Consider the following 22,702-nt stretch of genomic DNA (forward strand, 5'->3'; position numbering starts at 1 on the left):
ATGTGCGAGAGGTAAGAATTGGAGGAATGCAGAGATCTCAGAGGGATGTAATGCTGGCAGAGGCTTCAGAGTTAGGCAAGGGCGAGACCATGGAGGGATTTGAACACAAGGATGAGAAATTTAGGGTGAGGTGGTGCCATAGTGGTATTGTCACTGGACTGGTAATCCAGAGACCCAGGGTAATGCTCTGGGGACCTGGGTTCGAATCCCACCACGGCAGATGATGGAATTTGAATTCAATAAAAATCTAGAATTAAAAGTTTGATGATGACCATGAAAGCATTGTTGTAAAAACCCATCTGGTTCATTAATGTCCTTTCGGGATGGGAATATGCCACCCTTACCTGGTCTGGCCTACATGTGACTTCAGACCCACAGCGATGTGGTTGACTCTTAAATGCCCTCTGAACAAGGGCAATTAGGGATGGACAATAAATGCTGGCCCAGCCAGCGACACCCACATCCCATGAACGAATTTTTAAAAACCAGACCAGGAGCCAATGCAGGTCAGCGAGCACAAGGGGTGGTGAATTACCAGAGTTTAAAGCAGTTTATGTTTTGGGGGAAGTGGCACTTAATAGTTGGAAGAAGAAAAACCTCAATGTGCTATAAATGTGATCTAATATCAAACTCAAGTGCCAGCTCCCAAATGGATGATGAATCCAAAGTCGGCATTGCAGTTGCTCTAATGACGTTACTCATCATGTATTATAACAGAACCTATCAAATCCTTATCAAAGCAACAAAATAAATATGACAGAGAAGAAAAGGCTAGATTAGCTTTCCAACATATCAAAAAAGACAGTAATCTGGAGTCAGTCACTGACAGCTGATAGGATTCACTGCCACCCTCAGCTGATATCATCAGTATCTTGTTAAAGACAATCAGATACCAAGAATGTGTGGCATATCACAATATCTATTTTTGTTAGCTTACCCTGTCTAGGTTTTCAAACTGTCAAGGGAAAATATATATATATATAAAAAAGACAAGAGTTACACAGACTAAACTTTTTGATAGGACTGAGATGGGAAAGACAGCTGTCAGTCTGGAGTGGGGTGGAATGGTGGAACTCAGCTGCTAAACTTAATCAGGAGAAGTTAAAAAGCTACTTTGTAACATTTGAACTGAAGTTTGTGCGTGGCAGCAAGATTGAACAGGCAATGGCGTTTGTTTGACCTTTTCTGGTTTGGTTTCATCGCAGTGGTGACCTGGCTAACGTTTTAGAAAAGGGAGCAGTAGCTTCAGAGCCGGGATTTTAGACTGACTCTATCCCAGGATGACACAGCATTGGAAACAGTTCCTGTACTGCCTTGGTGGAGTGGGGATGTGGGCTGCATGTTTTCATCTTGTGCTTAACTTTGTATGTGTTTCTGCAGGCCTCCCACCCTCCATAAACCTCAGCTCATCCAATACTGTGCTGTCCATATTCTAACTTGCATCAAGTCCCATTCACCCAGTACTCCCTGTGCTTACTGAACTACATTGGCTGGCAGCACTGCAAATTTAAAATTCTCATCCTTGTGCCAATGCTTTTGTAGCCTCCTCCAACCTGGCAATCCTCTGAGATCGCTGCACTGCTCCAAGTACCTGTCCTCTTGCATAATCCCTGGTTTCCTTCACCCCACCCTGCCTTTAGCACGCGAGTCCGTAAGCTCTGGAATTCCATCCCGAAACCTCTCCACCTCTTTCCTCCTTTAAGACGCTTCTTAGACTCTGCCTCTTTGAACAAACCTTTTGCCACTTGCTCTAATATCTCTTTGTATAATTCAGTCTCAAATTTTATTTGATTCCATGAAGTGCTTTGGGATGTTTTGCTGTGTTGTACGTGCTGAGTAAATGCAAGTTTTTGTTGCTGAGTAAAGTAGTTTATGAAGAGTCTATGAATGTAAAATTGGTTGATGATCAGGCAGATACCAGTTGACACCTGCTATGAATGCAGGTTTGTAAATTCATCATGTACAGAAGAGGACTATGGAGATGCCTTGGATGGAGAAAGCTATTTATCCCATAATATGCATCCTTCAACGTATCATTTATACTCTATTGAAGACTCCCCTACCCTACTTATCTAATCCAATGAGAGAAAGTTTTGTAAAAGCACTCTTGTCCACAAACATAGTTAAACAGAATGTCCATCATCCCTTGAGTTGCTTTTTCAACCTGGCCTTCCCCCCTTCTCCCCATCGCTCAGTCTGCACAGAAACCATTGCCTTCCATATCGTGTTTTGATTGATACAGTCGATGATTTTCCTTGTAATCCTGTTCCGTAGAATGTGATGCATATTCCAACACTCATGCATATTACAAATGAATTAACATACCATCTTTTTGAAAGGTATCTGCATTGCTGAAGAATATACATTTGTTTCAGTTCTGACATTTTTAAGACACTTTATTCAATTTAGTTGAAGAGGTCATTTTCAGCTTCAATCTCTGCAAATTTCAAAGCATGATGTGCCTTCTAATTAATGATTTTAAAGTGTAAATATTCTATGTTTGAAAAGGCACAGATGGCATTCTGTTCTTTTATAATTGAAATATAATTTGAATACCTGAATTTACAGTCTTCAGAGTCAGACTAATTGTTCAGAGTCAGGCTAATTGTTCCTTTATTATATCCACCTTTTCCTTGAATAAAGAAAGGGAACTTGCATTTCGCAAATGTCCAGCTGGAATTGAAATGTACGCTTATGAAATGTTGGAGGTGTGATGGAAAGATTTGCCAAGTAGACATGTCAATTATTGCCTTTTATTTATTAAGAACTCTGAATGATGATCCTGGGATAGGATCTGCTCCTGTTTGTGATATGCTAAGATATGTTGCTATGATTGGCATGAGAACTCCAAGCTCCAGCTGTTTGTGTCATCAGTGACATCACATTACTACACTGATAATAGCTGCCAAACTTAGATCATTGCCAACATCTTTGAGAAAACAGAGGATAAAGACCCCTCTAAGTTGCTCGAGCCAAGTTTGTGTTACAGAGGTGCACTTTATTTCTACAGAGACGAACGGGAGATGCATCCACTCTTGCATTGAACCAAGCCTTCTTTTCCTTGCTTGAAATTTTTTTCCCTGAACATTTAAGAATGGAAGGACGTGCATGTATAAAATGGCTTTCAGTCTCTCAGGATATCTCAAGGTTCTTTACAAACAATTAGGTAATTTTTAGTCACCATTGTATAGTAGGAAAGCAGGTTACTTCTGGATGGTGTCAGTACTGGTGGATTCTCCACAAACTGCCTTTTTGTAGCAAACGTAGGGATGTAGGCACTTGTGATGGACGGGTGGCCATACATTTTGTGGTTTCTCTCTCCTGTGGCTAAGACTTCTTCTGAAGGAAAAATGCGAACACACTCTTATATCAGTTAGCACACCCCTGTCATTCATTAGGAACGTAATGAATCTTTGGAGTCAATTTTAACCCCCAACCCTTGGCGAACAAAATACTCGAATCCGGCAGCCTGACTCCAACACAAATCCATTCACACCCCTCTCTCTCAGTTTTAAAGTGCGGCAGTGAATGAGGCTCCTGCAAAAGGCAGGCGGGGCCTAATTAACATTTTAAAGTTGCCTGATGGCATCATCAGTGCCATGACTTACATTTAACAGTGCCTGAGGGCAGAGGGGGAGCCTGAGTTGCAGGATTCCCAGCAGCTAATCCAAGCCAGAAACTTCCAGATCATTGCGTGACAGTAAGAGCAGGATTGTTCCCCCTGTCCACCCCCCCCACCACCACCCACCCCCTCCCCTACCCCAAGCCCCTCAAGAAGCCTTCGGCCTCCAGCAGCCACAATCTCCAGCCCTATCCCCTGATATCAGCCGTTCTGATGGCCAACGTCCCCACTCTCCCCTCTTGGTCACTGTCTCGAGCTCCCTTGCCAGTGCCAAGAACCACTCCCAAGGGAGCCTGGCTGCAGCTTATGGCCCACCTGTCAGGCTGTACATTTGACCAGCTACCAGGTGGGACGCACCACTGCAGTCTGTCAGCTCGGTCCTGCTGTAAAAGTCAGTCACATTCCCCCACTCCTTCCCTGCTTCCTGTTAATATTGGGGACTCTGTAACCTATCATGAATCTGACCACACCATAGTTGGTGCTAGGTACGGCTGCAGCAAATTTGTGTGCTCACAAACACGTTCCACACATTCTTGGGAGACAAGATAATGGCATAAAGCCATCATGGAGTTATTCTCAGCAGCTTCTTGGTAGTTGAGTTGGAAGATATAAAGAGCTTACTAGAGGCATTGGAGCTACTTTGCTCAAGGATAAGACTGTAAACGTTGGCAGTGCTGTGGTTGTCTCTAAAAATGATCAATTAGTGCCTGTATTTGAATAATAATCCTGATAATTAAAGTAAGAAGCCATTGACCCCATGAAATTGTGTGATCATTCAGCCCCTAATGTCTCTCGCGCATCCCCAATTTCAAGTGTTTACCATTGGTGGCTGAGCCTTCAGCTGCCTGGGCCCTAAGCTCTGGAATTCCCTCACTAAACCTCTCAATTTCTCAGCCTCTCTCTCCTCCTTTAAGACACTCCTTAAAACCTATCGTTTTGATAAGACTGTTAACCATCTCCCCTAATATTTCTTTATGTGGCTCGGTGCCAAATTTTGTTTTATAATTTCCTGAAAATTGCCTGTTGATGTCTTGTTATGCTAAAAACACTGAAAGGTCCGAGGAATACTCTGGTACAAAATTTCAACACTCGGAGTCCAGATGCAATGTTCAAGTGGTTCCTTTATTACGCATGCGGGGAGCAAATGCTGGGCAATCCAGGCACTTCTCCACCGAGGTTCAAATGAGCACAGTTTATATATTTTTTACTATCAGCTACAACTTAATGGTATTAGTTAGACAAAGGCCACAGCACAATGACCCCCCGGTGGGCTGATAATTGTGTTCTTGTACAGTAATTACAGTGCAGAGACTGGGTATTGTCCTTTAGGAGACAGCAAAGACTGTATGTTTGTTCTATACAAAAGGTTTACAGGGGGCTGATTGGATGTGGTTCAAGGCCATCAGACGGTGTGAAATGGCCTTTCCCATTTCTTGATCGAGTCATCCCATGTACCCGCCCATGTGTGTCTCCCATTTCCTAATTGCAAATTTACAGCTGAGCCCTTAGTACAAGTTTTTAGATTTCATGTAAGGCTGTGATTGTCTGTGTAAGCTTTGGCACCCTAACTGCTGGTCCTGGCTGGCACTTTAAAATAAATCCAAATTTTCTGCACCTTCAGCATTATATATAAATACAAATAGTCATTGCCCAGCCTGACTAGGGCCTTGGGTTTACGTAAACCAATTATTTTAACAAGTAGCAAACAACCAGTGAGAACAGCACTAAAATGAGGAAGACATGAAAAAATCACAGAATTGTTACAACATAGAAGGAGGCCATTCGGCCCATCATGCCTGGGCCAACTCTCTGAATAAGCAATGCACCCGGTGCCACTCTCATGTCAACTCCCCATAACCCTGCACATTCTTCCTTTTCAGGTACTAATCCAACTCTCTCTTGAATGCCTCGATTGAACCTACCTCCACGATGCTCTTAGCAACACACTCAGATCTTAACCACTCGCTGAGTGAAAAAGTTTCTCCTCATGTCTCCATTGCTTCTTTTGCCAATTACCTTAAACCTGTGCCCTCTCATTCTCGATCCTTCCAACAGTGGGTACAGTTTCTCTGTATCTACTCTGTCCAGACCCCTCAAGACTTTGAATACTTCAATCAAATTTTGGGAAATGATGGAGAATAAAGGTCGCAATCGCTCTTTTGCTCAGGTCACACTCATAAGGTTGCAAGTTACAATTCTTAGAATTTCAAGGTAGTAAAACTGCTGAGTTTCCCTGGGCTCCTTGAACACAGGATCCCAAATTTACAAGCACCTCAGCCTAATCACAAAGCAGATGATGATGCAATAGCTCGAAACAATTTGGAAACAGATACAACAAGAGAGATCACCTCACCCCTTCACTTATAACACAGAGCCACTTTCAAAGGCAGTTCTGTCCATTGTGACTTTAATCTCCTGCTGACGAAAACCAAAGAACTAGTGATTTGGCTTTCATTTTCTTCCCTGTGCTATATCCTGTCCAAGCAGCACGAGACTCAAGGCAGTATCATAAACAAAGCGCAGGAACTGGAAGGTACAAAACACATCTTTACCAGCCTGAATGCTTGCTTCCTGGGTGGACCACCTCTTGTGTAATCGAGCGGAGCGATCGGACAAAAAAAAACTCACGTCATCTTGTCTAATTTTGACCAACAAACCAGTCTTTCATTAGACTGTACGGAAATTCCTAGGAATGTAAGCAAATGCCAGAAGGTTTTCTTTTGAAAAAATGATCTTTTATCCCAATTTCATCCCTGTCTTGTAATGTGGTTAAGGCAGCCTCCCGTTTCAGAAGGCCAATGCTTTGTGCTGTGGTGGTCCTTGTCGTGGAGGTAAGGATGCCCAGGAGGTAAGGATGCCCAGGAGGTCATGACCCAATAACCAGTTCATCGTACAGAAAGTCCTTTGGTAAACAGCCATCATCCATCTGATGAATGGGACCAAGCCAGCACAGACATCGTTGGCTTAGCAATGAGCATATACAGATAGACTTAGCATACTTCAAGACTCTGAGTTGGAGACCTCGTCCTGCCAAGAAATGCTGAGGATACATCTGAGACAGTGAAAGTGGATAATGTTCAGCCTTTTGTCCCGTCTTGCATATGTTGTGCAAATGCTGAGGACACAGGCTTGGTAGGCCCACAGTTTGGTAATCTCAGTTAGGTTGCTGTTGTTCCACACTCTCTTAATCAGCTTGGACATAACAGGTGCAGCCTTTGCGAGGTGTATGCTGGTTTCAGCATTCAGTCACAGATTGCTGGTGATTGTGGAGCCTAGATATGTGAAGCTATCAACAACCTCCAGCGTCACATTGTCAATGCTGATAGCCAGCTTTCCTCGGCTGTGGGGTCTAGTACGAGGGGCCACAGTCTCAGAATAAGGGGTAGGCCATTTAAGACCGAGGTGAGGAGGAATTTCTTCACTCAATAAGGTGATGAATCTTTGGAATTCTCTACTGCAGAGGTCTGTGAAGGCTCAGTCATTGAGTACATTCAAGACAGAGATCAAGAGGTTTCTAGACATTAAAGGCATCAAGTGATGTGGGGATAGAGGGCAGCATGGCAACATTCTGAACCTGACACAATGACACAAAACCAGGAGGGAATGTGAGTTGTGAGGGGGATGCTAAGAGGCTTCAAGAGGATTTAGACAGGCTAAGTAAGTTGGCAATAACATGGTGGATGGAAAATAACGTGAAATAATGTGAATTTATCCACTTTGGTAGGAAAAACAGAAAAGCAGAGTATTTCTTAAACGGCGAGAGATTGGGAAATGCTGATGTCCACAAGGACCTGGCTAAGTCACTGAAAGCTAACGTGCAGGAGCAGCAAGCAATTAGGAAGGCAAATGGTATGTTGGCCTTTCTTGCAAGAGGAATTGAGTACAGGTGTAAAGAAGTCTTGCTGCAGTTGAATAGAGGCTTGATGAAACTGCACCTGGAGTATTGTGTACAGCTTTGGTCTCCTTATCTAAGGAAGAATATACTTGCCATAGAGGGAGTGCAACCAAGATTCACCAGACTGACCCTTGGGATGGCCGGATTGACCTATGAGGAGAGATTGAGGGGACTGGGCCTATACTCTCTACAGTTTAGAGGAATGGAGATGACCTTATTGAAGCACACAAAATTCTTACAGGGCTCAGCAGGGTAGATACAGGAAGGGTGCTTTCCCTGGCTGTGGGGTTTAGGACGCGGGGATACAGTCTCAGAATAAGGGGTAGGCCAGTTAGGACTGAGATGAGGAGGAATTTCTTCACTCAATATGGTGATGAATCTTTGGAATTCTCTACCCCAGAGGTCTGTGGAGGCTCAGTCATTGAGTATATTCAAGACAGAAATCAAGAGATTTCTAGATATTAAAGATATCAAGTGATATGGGATAGTGTGGGAAAATGACATTGAGATAGAAGATCAGCATTGATCTAGTTGAATGACAGAGCCGGCCTTGGGGCCGAATGGCCTACTGCTGCTACAATTTCCTATGTTCCTGTGACAGTGGTCCTCCTGATCATCAGACCAAACTCTTTATAGGTGTGAGAGGGTCTGTCAGTCTGTTGCTGAAGGTGTTCCTCAGTATGGAATGCTAGTGTGGCATTGCCAGTGTAGAGCAACTCTCTGATGAGGACTTGGCGCAGCTTTGTCTTGGCTCGCAGGCGCGGTAGATTGAACAGCTTTCTGTTAGTTCTGGTATGTAAGTAGATGCCTTCAGGTGACCTGAAGGCTTATGACAGCAGCAAAGAGAAGAATATGCCAAAGAGAGTTGGTGCTAACCCTGTTTGACCCCGCTGCAGATTTCAAAGGGTTCCAGTGTTAACCCGGTATAGCTGACTTATCCATGGAGTTGTCATAGAATGAGGAGTCTGCTTTTTATCCCAATTTCATCCGCGACTTGTGACGTGAAGACATCCGATAAGGTTTGCAAGATAAGTTTATCAACAGCAACTCCAGCCATTATCTCCCTTCCCCCTCCTTGGTGTTGGATTCAGTGGTTGCGTATTTATAAAGAAAAAAATCTTTTAGAGGCTCACCATAAAGGTGTGTTTTTATTTTAGTGACATTTGGTGCTATGATATTATTTACATCAGGGGCTCTCAATTGGAGGTTACAGCTCCTCTGGGGGCCCATGAGTAGCTCACCATCAAAAATAACCACAGAGTGTGTAGACCGCAAACCTCGCGCAAGATGTCTACAACTTTCTCCGATGTACATGCAGATGACTGCATTGTCATTCAATTCAACCAAATGCCAGTAACTCAAGAAGGTTCACAGCTGCAACATGTCACTAAACTGTTCACCCCAGCCTTGATCTGAGGCCCATTTCCCTCACCCCAGCCTCAATCATTGGGATGGTAGCATAGTGGCGATGTTATTGGGTTAATAATCCAGAGGTTTGGACTAAAGCACGTGTTCAAATCCTTGGGGGAATTTAAGTTCAATTAATGAATTTGAAATAAAATGCTAGTCTCACTAATAACAATCCTGAAAATACAGGATTGTTGTAAAAGGTTGGTTCACTACTGTCCTTCAGGGGATGAAATCTGCCCTTCTTACCTGGTCTGGCCTACAAGTGACCCCAGATTAACAACAATGTGATTGACCCTTAACTGCTTCTGAAATGGACCTGGCCTAGCAAACCACTCAAGTTGTACCAAACTGCTACAGAACAGCACTGTGCGATGCCCTAAACTAAAATAACTGCCTAAAGTATCTTTCAGTTAATCAATATGAAGATGCAAATTATTGTCATTGGTGCGGAAGTGGCAAATTCCTTCCTCAACCAATTTGGAAGAGGGTATTTTTTTCCTCATACCCACGGAGGGCAAAAGACAAACACATACTCCCTATGAACTGAAATGAACACCTCATGATAAAAGTATGATATCTGGATATCATAAATATTATATTTATAATGCGTGCAGAAGGAGGCTGTTTGGCCCATCATGTCTGTGCTGGCTGAATATCTCAATCCCAAACTAGTTGGTGAAGAATGGAACCGGAGAATAATACTTTTCTTGATAATAGGTTTATTCTCTGAATACTGCATTATGTATGTCAACTTCCTACCTCCCCACTCAGGACCCCAGCAGTCTCTCTTTATATGTGCTCTCTAAGTATTTAATTAAATGATGCCCTTCAGCTGTGTAGCTTAACAATATATTGAATATACCATTAACACTGGCTCTTTAAAAGAGCTTTCCAATTAGTCCCATACCCCTCTGCTGTTTCCCTGTACCCCTGTAAATGCTTTTCTTTCAAGTATATACAATTTCAACCTAAACTGAAATCATTACAAACTCTTTTGACTGACACAATACGATACAGAGTATTATTTTTCTAATGATAAAATAAAGTTTGGCAGAAGTCATATTGCAGTCGGCAGTCCAATCATTGTGATTCATTTAAATCGCAGAATCTATTATAAAACAGTAAATGATCTCAAAATTCCCCTATTTCAGGGGAATTGGGCCATGCCGACATTGAAGCGTTTCTAATCGACATTGCATATTCTGGTAGATTGGCCAAGTGGCCGTGTGGCTGGACGAATAACCCAGAGACCTTGAAGTCAGATCCTCCTGATTCACAAGAAAACCTCAAAGAAAAGAAAGATAATCTGGCCCATCACCGAGTTTCACTGGCTTACCATTGTCCAGACACTAAGCAATAGTTGCAAAATCAGCAGTAGAAAGCACATTGGATGAACAGGGTTAAAATAAGGCCCATCATATTTATATTTTTGAAGCAAAGGAACAACTGAGTGACAGCTTTTGCCCTGGTAGGCTGGCTCCCACAACACTAATATGGCCTGTTTTCTGTAGCGTGTGTTAAACAATCCACCTGAACAAAAGCTAAAGAAGCTTCTTAAAGTGACATTAAGGTGCTGTCCATGATATTTACTTTCCCCAATGCAGAGAAACAGACAGTCCTGACAGGGGATAAAGCAATGTTGGCCACCTAACGTACTGTGGGGTAATCATGACCCAATTTGGCCCTATGTATTCTCCAATTGTCCCCTCATCATCTCAGCTGTTCCCAGCAGGAAAGTGATTAGGAGCGGGACATCTGGTTGCTTTCTTTTCCCCTGTTCCATTATCCAGAAATGCTTGCACCAATTGTAGTGCCCTTACTGTGTTGCCTGATGTCCACTAGCTTTTATCACTATGAAAACCCTATCCTGTATGGAGCATGTTACCAGTAACTTTGTTGTTTTCCAAAGAATAACGAGCTCAGCAAACTGAAACCTCAAAGGCCAGAAGAAACACTTTAAACTTGGTGCAATACCCAAGCATTATTAATTCCCATAAGGTGACAGACACACACACACACACAAAAAAATTGTACGGTCCAATTCTACAAGCCTACATACTGAACTATGAGCCATGTTTGGAGGTGCTCATCCAGGGAATCACGGGTAGGCAGCCTCCATTTTTGTTCTGTTGTTTTCAGTAGGCAGTAATATCATGGACTGTATGTGAGGCATTCTCCAGGAATGTGGCTGGCAGCTCAAGAATTTTATAAATTGCCATGATATCTTACATAACCAAGAACAAGATAGATCTCTGATCCGTCACACTGGTAAACATCGCCATTGAAATAGAAAAGAGAGAGAGAGATAAATTTGATATGAATATCTTAGAAATGATAACATTGTCCACATTCATTTCTACCCTGCGTTGTGTAAGTCACTAAAGCCCCATTTTAAGTGTCTTTTTTATTCTTACAATATATTCAATTGAACTATTCCCATCAAAATCCCAATATGATCTGATTTTGTCCAAAATCTTTTCAAAAGAAAAGCTTCACAAAAGATTGCCAACTCTTGAGTGGTTCAAAACAGATTGAAATACTCTGGATAAGAAATAGGAACTATAATATTCTATGAAATGTTATATAAACTTTGAAAATTGTTTTGGGATTTAAATTTGATAAATTGTTTTAATTGAGACTCCCATAATGAGTGCACAAAAAAAACAACTAAAAATGAGGGGCAGATTTAAAAAGTATTAACCCGAATTGGATGGAATGGAAAACCAAATAATTACTGTTAAACTGAAGCGTGAGTTAAGTAATTAAGTGTGAAGAATAGCAAATTCTCAGGTTTCGTAACAGTTTGCGTGTGATATGAACATGGTCAGTTTTGAGAGCAATCGGTAAGCAAATGGAAAAAGGCATCAAGATCACCCAACAAATTTGTGAAGTGCCTTGCAAAAGTATTTCGGAGCTGAGGTGGGTGGAAGATGATGGATGTGTATTTTTGGATGTATTTTCAGTGGTGCTTCTTTGCATCACAATATAGGCACTCCAAGGGTAAGGTATTCATATTTTTTAACTGGAATTACTGTTTACTTCAGAGGGATGAACCTGGAGGAGTGAGTGGCACCAATACCAGGTCTGCCGTGCTTGACAGGCTTGTAGGTGATGGAGAACCCTCCAAGATAATGGCCATTCATTTCAGGCTTGATTTCAACCTGGTTAAATGTTTTCCCATTGTACACACCAACCATACTGCCGACCATCTCTGGGAGGATAACCATATCCCGAAGATGAGTCTTGACAACCTCTGGCTTCTCCATTGGAGGAGCTTCCTTTTTTGCCTTGCACAGCCTTTTCAGGAGGGACTGCTGTTTGTGGCGAAGGCCTCTGTCCACACGCTTACGCTGACGGGCACAGCACAACTGCATCGGCTGTTCGTAGGACATGTCGAGGAGCTGATCCAGGTCAACACCTCTGTAGGTAAATTTCCTGAAAGTTCTTTTCTTCTTCTGTTCCACTTGGTCAGCCATTTTCACCCCGTCTGGAGTGGGAAATGTCTAGAGGCAAAGTAGTGGGTAGAAATCGCGGAGACAGTTAACTAAAAGGGTAGAAGAAAAGGGCCAGCAACCTAATGACTTTGTAGGTGGACCTGGGTCAGAAAAGACATGAGCAGGCAAGAGGGAAAGGAAATGCTGTACACAACTGCATTATTGCTGAGATTTTAAATTATTTCAGAATAGGGGTTTAGGAGACAATATGTTACCCAAGAAATGGTAAACTGGTGATGGGAGCATTCGCTGATTGATTTCAGCTTGTTTGCAGGCAAAAAAATACTGAAGCCTTTTTCTTAATAAATTCAATTGCATAATCCTTCAGGTAGCAAAGTGTCAACTTGAATGGAATAGGCAACAACTTGCTAAAGACTTCACTAACATTACAGATTTCAGTTTCATATTTCAACTCCGAGATCTTGCACATGTATGAGAAATTACATTAATTCCATCTGCTCTTAAAAGATCTTGGCCATCAAATCACTTTAATCAGACTCTCACCCCCTTGCTCCTTAACCATCATATTGCCATTTGATCTTTCTGAATAAATTCAAAGCTTTGTAAATTTCCATTCATGGCCCATCCCTATTTGTTATTTTGTCTATAGGAATGGCCAGTGAATAGGCAGATTGGCGTTTTATTGCTGTAGATAGAAACATGGGGTTTGGCATTGTTCTTTGCAATGTTAGCATGTAAACAACAACTTCCATTGATACAACACCTTTAAAATAGTAAAATGTCCCAAAGGTGCTTCAAAGGGGCATTAATAGACAAACACAATGCAACATTGCTTGGTTTGTTATTTATTTTAAGGGTGACGAAAGCCCTTTTTTTTATTCATTCACAGGGTGTGGGCATTAATGGGAAGCCCAGGATTTATTGCTCATCCTTAATTGCCTTTGAGGAGATGGTGGTGGATTACCTTCCCGAACCATTGCTGTTGGTGATTATACAACAGAGTCGCTCGGCCATTTCAGAGGACGATTAAGAGTTAACAATATTGCCATGGCTCTGGAGTTACATGAAAGCCTGGTCCTAAAGGACAGATGAGTTTTTAGGGGAAAAAACAGTAGTTTTGTGGTCATCATTACTAATTCTAGCATTTTATTCTAGGTTTATTTAATTAACTGAATTTAAATTCTCAGCTACTGTGATAGGATATGTATGAACTCACGTGTCTGGATTATTAGTGCAGTAACGTAATCCCTGTCCTACCACGCTGTAATGTGTACTGGATTAATGCTGGCATTAAAATAGGAAAGAATGGAACCTTATTAGAATGCATCAAAAACAGTATGCTAATGACACACTCAATTCTGGAATGTTGAGCGAAACGGTGAGAAGCTTGATAATTTTTACTCTGTTGTTACACCCACCCCCTCATGCTGCTCTACACAGATAGGCACATGGTCAAATCACAGAAATCGTGTTTGTAGTCCATTACACTTACACAATTATTTCTTCTTCCAAGATGCCTGCCCAATGTGCCATTGTAGTTTCACATCTGATTTGCTTAAGAAAAGCTCTGCACCTCATCAAGCTAGAATAATGGATAGAAAGTTCAAATACTAGTTTCTTATTCCCTGAAAAATGTCGCTTCAACCTGTACCATTGTTATTTATGTAGTAAACGTAGTGACATTAACTTACTGTGCACAATTTTCCACTTGATTACCTTTAATAATAAGGTAAAAACTGAACAAATTTGTTTTATAATTGTCAAAATACAATTTCCAAACTCTATGTGGCATAGGATTGCAACAGGCTTCAAGAGAGTTCTCTTCAGTGATTTTGGATTCTCTTCTGAAAGTTGATATTTGATCTTTTTGGGTGTGTGTGTGTGTGTGTGTGTGTACGTACTCACGCACGCATGCTAAAAATCTGACACATTTTCTTGTGAGTCAGATATAAATATAGAAACTGTGCCTCCAGCTCATGCCTGTGTTAGCTCTGACTTGTGACAAGCTGCTGTTAACCATTAGGATGATTACTCATATCATAATGGAGTGGAGTTCACACAATGTAGTTTTATATAACAATAAAAAAAAATCTCTATCACCAAATCACATTCAAATATCTCAAACTGCTGTGCAATGAATTTGTTTGGAAGCTGGTGAATATTGTTAGGTCAGTTTGCTGTATTCCTGCAGTTGTTCTTTCAGTAATTTGGCTTAGTCAGTTTGATAGCTGAATTGTGCCATCTCCACAGCAATATTGTGGATAAGTGTCCAATTAGCCCTAAGAATACAAATATATCTTTATGTTTGTAGGCTCTTCTAAGCTCTAAGATGGTCAAGGTAAGATGGTTGCTGCCAGAAACCTCAGCTTCACTGGAGGACCTAGAGGCACAACACATTGATAAGAAAAAAGACCTTGCATTTTATATGTCAACTTTCACATCCACAGTGTGCTGCAAAGTGCTTCACAGCCGATGAAGTGCCATCACTGTGGAAATATAGGTAAATATGGCAGTCGATCAGCACACAGCAAAATCCCACAAACACCATTTGTTTAAAATGGCACTGGTTGAGGGATAAATATTGATCAAATATAGGGAGAAAACCCCAACTCCTCTTCCAATATTGTCATTGGATTTTGTGGCATCCACCTAAATGGGGGAGGCAGGACCACAGTTAAACATCTGATTGGAAAGACAGTGTACCTCTGACAGTACAGCACTCCTTCAGCATTGCACTGGACTTTTGGTGTAGATCGTAGGGTAAAGTTTATCATGGTAGTTTGTTGAACCTACGATCTTCTGGCTCAGAAATGAGAGTGCTGCTTGTGTATTACACACCGGACTGCAAAGTGATAGGATTATTTCCTCAAATAGTTAAAGCCAACCTCAACCACCAGAGTAGATATGATATTGCGCCATTCTGGTCTATTTGGAATTAAATGAAGGTAAACCTTTTAAAATTGCCAGTGTGTAATTCATGCAGTATAATGAACTACTGTTGTACTGAAAGTGAAGCCTAACAACAGTGAGAAATTGCTCAGTGCTGCCATTTCACTTCCGCCCACCTGTAACAGACAGCATACTTTGAGCTTAAAACAAACCTCCGTGTGAACAATATACCCCAGCTACATCCACATGAAACACATTACTGGTACCAGTCTAGTTGTCATCAAACAGGGTCTGCTCATGAGGTTGATCGCCCATTCTCAATGAATCAACTTTAGCTTAAATTCATTTACAACGAACCTGACATAATAAGATTAAAGACTTGCATTTCTATAGTGCCTTTCTGACCTCAGGACATTATAGCCAATGAAGTACTTTTGAAGTGCAGTCACTGCTGTATTGTGGAAAACACCGCAACCGATTTTCTCACGGCAAGCTCCCACAAACAGCTTTGTGATCATGACCAGATCATCTCTTTTTAATGTTTTTGGCTAAGGGATAAATATTGGGTCAAGTCAATGAGGGGAACTCTCAGACTCTTCTTCAAAATAGTGCCATGGAATCTTTTACATTTAGACATTTAGAGAGCAGTAGGCAGAATCTCCGATGAATGCCTCATTCAAAAGGTAACACTTCTGACAGTGCTGCACTCCCTCAGTACTGCTTTGGAAAGTCACCCTGGGATATGCTCAAGTTTTTGGAGTGAGACTTGAACCCATGCCCTTCTGAATTAGAGGCAATGATGCTAGCCACAGAGCTATGGTGCATAATTAGTATGTAGTTCTGTGGGCTCTCAATGATAGTAGGGTCCGCACGTCAATAGGTATGCTAATACAGTAAATGCTGTCAGATTGACAGTGGAATGTTGATGAAAAAGGTATAGCAAGCTGATGGAGCCAGAGAGTATGTACAAGAGACATCAGACTGAGTATTGATCAAGCAAAGTAATGTTACAGATAATAGTAAGACATCAGTTTTGTCGGCAGATATTATCAGAGGGTTCAAACCTTGATTCTCTCATGTCTGCCCACTATCAACAAATTTCCATCTGCGCTTTTCTGTCACACTCGATTGTCTGATCCCCACTCGATTCTGACATCTCAGCGGGTTTGGGGAATATTGTGAGTGAGGCATCAATGTATAAACTTAGCTAAAGGCAACTTTGCAAATGGATTTTGTCCAATAGAAAGCCATTTTTCACTTCAGGGAATTGTAGGGAGCAAATGGTTACAGAATTTCAATCGAAGTTTAAAGTCCGCTTTTCAGTTTTTTTTAAATAACAACATTCCACCCTTGATGAACTAAAACAGTTTATTATCCAGTGACCCCTGGTTCAAGGAAAGAATTCTCTGGCTGTAAATGATAAAATCACTCTTCATTTTATTGAACGTAATGAAGTTTTCTACAGGGTAAATCCGAGTTTCATTCCTTCCATTTCAAACATACATTTGACAATATTGTGTTCAAAGGTAATGTTTCTGACCTTCAGTCTTGAACACTAAATTCTTTAACGCAACCTTGCATATGTTTTGTTCTCCCAGCACCTCTGGTTAAATTCTGGAATCTAACTGTGATTGTTTCTACAGCTGTTGCAACTCAGGTAGATTTAATTGTGTTTTTTATATACATTACCTCTTTTCCTGAAAGTGGTGTTGATTCATATTCATTTATACCAACCGTCTTCACTTTAGTCTCTTTTGTTCTCATAGAATGTAGACAGTAAATACCAGTGGGGTATTTGACCATGTATTCCATCACAGCCAAGATGATCCTTTACCTTGTTTGAGGTCCACCTAATTGGATCATTCAACACTGACCATGATTGGTAGTGTAACACTGGTTGACTTGTTTCCTTCATAGGACTGGTAACTTGAGATCATCTACAGTGACAACACTGCAACTCATGCAAGTCATTAGGGCCTGAAGCTGGAAGTTTTCTAGTCTAGATGAACAATAAGCATATCAGGTGATGTAAATGGTCAACCCATCACAGCAATAAAACAGCATGTACCAGTTGGGTGTCACTTTGAACAATGCTGGTGTTCTTACTGAGCTTAAGCAAGTTCCAGGCTGGTTCAAACTGCCAACTCCTGCTCAAACCAATGGAACTTCTTGAGGAGACACAGTTATCTCTCCCTAACCAGAGCAGTTTAGAAGGCAACTGAAGACCTGAACTAGTGTGTCTCCTCAGCCCAAAAATAGACAGTAAAGAGCCAGAAGGACCTCCTAGGAGCTGAGATATGGTGATTTTTGCTTTATAGAGAAAAAAGTATGCTCTCCAGATTGAATTTTCCTTCACTTTCTCCATTAATAAACAAATGTCATTTAGCCATTTGGTAGTACGGTCAGTACTCAGGCAAATGCAACAGGCAAAGTACTGACCGTACCCAACCAGCTTGTGCTTGCAAAACTCACAACATAGTGTCCAACATTAGGTGTGATTCTGTGATTGGACAACACTTGATAAACAATCCTGATTGTGCTAAAAATTAGACTGAAAACCAATTTAAGATTATCTGTCGGGTTCACATTTTGGGTCATTTATATGCACACTAGAAACCACATATATTCACATAGGGCTCTCTCTCTCCTTTGTCGACAGAAGGAGCATGGACTGCATTGCCCACTTTTCCAACTAAACAAAAGCTTCGGTGGTGAGGGGGCGGGGGCAACCATTCCTTGGTCCATTCCCTGTGTCAGTACCTTGACCAATCAGAGTCAAGCTGCCTGGTTTGAATTTGAACAAAAGCTTGGCGGTTAACTGTTCTCTGCTGCATTTTCCATGGCAACGCCTCTATCAATCAGAGTCCAATTGCCAATAAATCAGAACTCTCTTCTCAAGCAATATAAAATATTGTTCCCTGCACTGTTGGTTTGTCTTGTGAGCTGTCCTGATGAGTGCAAGATGAAAAGCTTTGATAGCATGTCTCTTTTCTCAGGAATACTCAAATGTCACATTTCTGCAAGGTAGTTATAGCAAAATTATTTCACAAAACAACTGGACTGTGAAGACTATATGATTCAATGAGTGAAGACAAAAGATCCTTTGTCATCCCTTTGTGTAGTAAATGATAACAGCACTAGATCCACTATTAGCTTGCAGCTCCACAAACAAAAATACTCGACAATAGATCAGTTTGTAAAGAAGCATCACATAATTTTACAATATTTGTCAAAAACACCCTCTGCAAGCACAGCCCTAAAACTCCTTCACACTTTCATAAAATTGCAAGCCATTACAAATGTGATAGATTTGAGAGATTAAGCTTCAAAAGATGCACTTCCTCAATAAATATTTCCAAGTTTTACCAATTAATGTGTTCCAGCAATCTCTAAAACTACCCTGTTTTGAATCGAATTTATACCCATTTACTTGCGAGAGACCACTATAAACTTCACAAACTCCAACTTATCCAAAATGCAATTGCCCATTTCTTTTCTGAACTAAATCCATCTTGGCCATCACTGTTGTCCTGATTCTCTGTTTCTCCAATGGATTAAATTAAAAATCATCATCCTTGTATTCAACAAAACATCCATTGTTAGACATGACCTTTTCTATGGCTTCCCTTCATTCTACTTCTACATCCCACAGGCTTAGTTTTCGTCCCATTCCCATTTGTCTTCCGATTCTGACTTCCTGTGAATTCCATCCTTCTTCTTCCCCAACAGGAGTGGCAAAGCTTTCAACCTCCCAGGTCCCCGCCCCACTCTCTGGGACCTCTTTCTCTCACTACTTCTCTCTCATTGATTACAGCCTTCTCAGACCCACCTTTTTTTTTGTCCAAACCTTCAATCACATCCTCTTAAATGCTCTCTTCTGGCCCAGTGGTTGGCTTTGCTAGCTTGCACCATTCTTGTAAATTTCCTTGAAATATGTTGTATCCAATGTAATTTGCTGCTGATGAAGAAAGTCGACCATTTCTTTGTTGGGAATGAGGTCAAGAGAGCAAGACAAGGACAGAATGAACTCAGAGGGGGCATCAGGGAAGTGGAGAGCAGCTTGAGAAAGACACAAGCTCAATGATAGGTCAGGGGAGAAGATTGAGAGAAATGCCCTTTTGGCGAGAAAGGGGAGGGATAATGCACCTGAGTTAGAATAAAGAACAAAGAAAAGTACAGCACAGGAACAGGCCCTTCGGCCCTCCAAGCCTGCGCCGATCATATTGCCTGTCAAACTAAAACATTTTGCACTTCCGGGGTCCATATCCCTCTATTCCCATCCTTTTCATGTATTTGTCAAGCTGCCTCTTAAACACCACTATCATACCTGCTTCCACCACCTCCTCTGGCAGCGAATTCCAGACACTCACTACCCTCTGCATAAAAAACTTGCATCTCCTCTAAAGTTTTCTCCTCTCACCTTAAATCTATGTCCCCTAGTAATTGACTCTTCCACCCTGGGAAAAAGCTTCTGACTATCTACTCTGTCCATGCCACTCATAATTTTGTAAACTTCTATCAAGTCACCCCTCAATCTCCGTCGCTCTAGTGCGAACAATCCGAGTTTCTCCAACCTCTCCTCATAGCTAATAACCTCCAGACCAGGCAACATCCTGGTAAACCTCCTCTGCACCCTCTCCAATGCCTCCATATCCTTCTGGTAATGTGGCGGCCAGAATTGCATGCAATATTCCAAGTTAGTTGAATTGATAGTCTAAACCATAGTGACAAAATATTCCATGAGCTCCTCCAAAGTAGTTAATACGGTCCAGCTCTTATTGGCAATATATGGCTAAGCCAGTTGTGTGCCAGATGTGTTCAAACCCCTTGAGTTGACTGGAGGGATTCATAGCTAATAGAGGTCAAAAGGTCAGATGTTTGTGGGGGTGGGGATTTGTTTCCAAAATCAACTACAGATGGAAGTGAGGTTGGAAGGGTGTGGGGGTTTGTGAGTGAGCGGTATACAAGGAAGTACCACAAATGGTCTTGTCTGTGATGGAGAGAATGGGATTAGAGAGGCCACACGAGAGGGTAATTTCAAGAGAGTGGTTTTCAATATGGACAGGCTTTAGAGGAGATAGGTGACAAGAGGGAAAAGGGAGTTGAGGTGGAAATTGATATTACTGAAGAAGAGAGGTGGTTTAATGCAAAGACTGAATGAGGAAATGAGTGAAATATTTTAATGTTTGAGTAGGGCTTGAGCAGTAGAAAGGAGAGGGGAATAGCACAGTCAAGTGAATACCTGCTTCACCATCTTTTCTCATAAATGTCTTTCCAAATCCTTTCAACCTCTAACTCACAATTGGAATTGCCACTGGAGATATGCTAAAAGTATTAAAATGTTATAAGTGATGATGCTATTCTCTTTATTCCACTGCTCTTCAGATCAGTAGTTTAAAAACATTATAATTTTCTATTAACCAATAAATCTTCAAAATCTAACAATTTTAAACATTCATCTTGTTGTTTTTGATGTAAGTCTAACTGTTTGCAATTCATGTCTATCGCTGATAGCCATTTTCATGGTTAAGAAGCAAAATGTGATTTGTAATTTAACTATGGTGGCACCTAGTTTTGATATGACTCTTCCAATGGCATTGCATCCAAAAATGACCCAATCAAGAGTGCAAACAATCTAGACATTTTATTTATCCACAGCAGCTTTCTTGTGGTGTCACTCTTGTCAATGCTTGAAGGCTCTCTCTCAATCTGACACAGATGCATGCCAGCACTCACTCAGGCTTTCTGTGTAATTAGCCATGTTATATGCCAGCTAATTGCTTCATTTTTCATGTAAAACCCCTTCTTGTTCATTACATTACCGAGTGCGCCAGGCAGCAATGGGTCAACAGCAGTTAAAGGAGATTAGCGGTGACCCCCCCTGTGCTGAATCCTTGTGGGACCTCAGAGAGGAATGCCACTCAGCCATCGGCAGGGAATCCAAAGTTACTCCGTTCGCTGCTGCACGGAACTACAACTTGTGACTAGAGGGAAGATTTAATCCCCTCTTGTTAGATGAGGCAGAGAATTGTGAAGACGGTGTGGCTGTCAGGAGAATGTCATTTGATGAGAGAATGAGAGAGCTGCTAAACCCTTGGAGGCAAGGATTGCACAGCAGCAGTTTGCTCAGTCAAGCTGGTCTTACTTTCCCCGCAATTGTCCAATTGTGACTGTCTTTATACCATTTGATATCAAATGTACCCATTAATTGACACCCAGAAGATCAGAATTATCAAATACTCAAATTACCTGCAGGGCCAATTGGGATAATAAATGGCAAATGAATTACCTCTCCTCACTCTGCTTCATTTTAACCAATCAAGTAATGGAATGTCGTATAAAATGAAGCTTGAGGCTATTTATGCTGGGGTAAAATTGCTTGAGAAAGGGAACTCAGCTATAGTGCGTGAACTAGCAGTTTCTGTGTCAAATCACTGGAAAAGAAAAGTAAGCTAATTGAAGGAGGAGGTAGTAACTTGCTGATTGTGCACTTTGGCCATTAGGAGATAGACTTTTTTGTTTCATTTTTTTTCCTTCAATCTAGTGATGTACAGGCCTATAAAGAGCCCATGCACTTTACTCAACTCTGGGCCCACTATTCTAATGTAGGATTGTTCACAGTGGTTGCTGCAACAACAACAGATACATATTTTCAAGTCCCTTCAATACAAGCAAGCAGGGCACAGCACAGGGCTGCTCGTGTAGGTAAACCCACGTAATCTAATTGGGCTCTGTTGTCACTCCAAAGGCACTGACTGGGTGGGATCTTACCACCTTCGTTTTTGAACAAAGGATGGGACTGTTTTCGAGTCCCAACCCCAATGGCTTTTGAGCCTTGCCTCTCTGACCTACCTTAATAGGCCGCCTCCAAGAGCCCCATCCAATTAGTGACAGGCTTCAGCATCAGCATAAGGGGTGAGGGAAGGTGGGGTGGGAGGGGGTCACCAGCCATCGGGAAGATCCTGGTGGCATCACCAATTCAGCCCAAGTGGTCGTTGAATTGCCGGTAATTGGCTACATGCCGCTGTCAGGTGGCTAGCTGGTGTCATCCCGCCTCTGGCAAGATTGCTGAGAGGTGAGACCATATCGAGTAGATGACCTTTTCTAAAACTCCTCCTGCCCAGCTTCAAAGCCGCCTTTTTTTCTTCTTTATTCTTTCATGAGATGTGGGAGTGTCTGGTAAGGCCAGCATTTGTTGCCCATCCCTACTTGCCCTTGAGCTGAATGGCTTGCTAGGCCACTTCAGAAGGTGGCTAAGAGTCAACCATATTGCTGTGGATCTGAAGTCACATGTAGGCCAGACCAGGTAAGGCTATGTAGCTTTCCTTCCTAAAAGGACATTAATTAGTGAACCAAATGGGTTTTTACAACAATCGATGATAGTTTCATTGCATCATTACTGACACTAGCTTTACATTCCAGGTTTGTTAA

General features: G+C 41.7%; 1 protein-coding gene and 1 pseudogene across 4 annotated transcripts in view; one reads left to right on the forward strand and one right to left on the reverse strand.

The window, feature by feature from the left end:
- The window catches only part of pcdh9 (protocadherin 9), a 658,036-nt gene that overhangs the window by 485,195 nt on the left and 150,139 nt on the right, over positions 1 to 22,702 (forward strand). The gene's annotated exons all lie outside the window — the stretch shown is intronic.
- LOC144682509 (small ribosomal subunit protein uS19 pseudogene) lies at positions 11,963 to 12,410 on the reverse strand (annotated as a pseudogene). Its single transcript, XR_013577063.1, has one exon. The product of XR_013577063.1 is annotated as a small ribosomal subunit protein uS19 pseudogene (transcript).

The sequence above is a fragment of the Cetorhinus maximus genome, chromosome 7 (assembly GCF_964194155.1).
Source record: "Cetorhinus maximus chromosome 7, sCetMax3.hap1.1, whole genome shotgun sequence".
Classification (NCBI taxonomy): domain Eukaryota; kingdom Metazoa; phylum Chordata; class Chondrichthyes; order Lamniformes; family Cetorhinidae; genus Cetorhinus; species Cetorhinus maximus.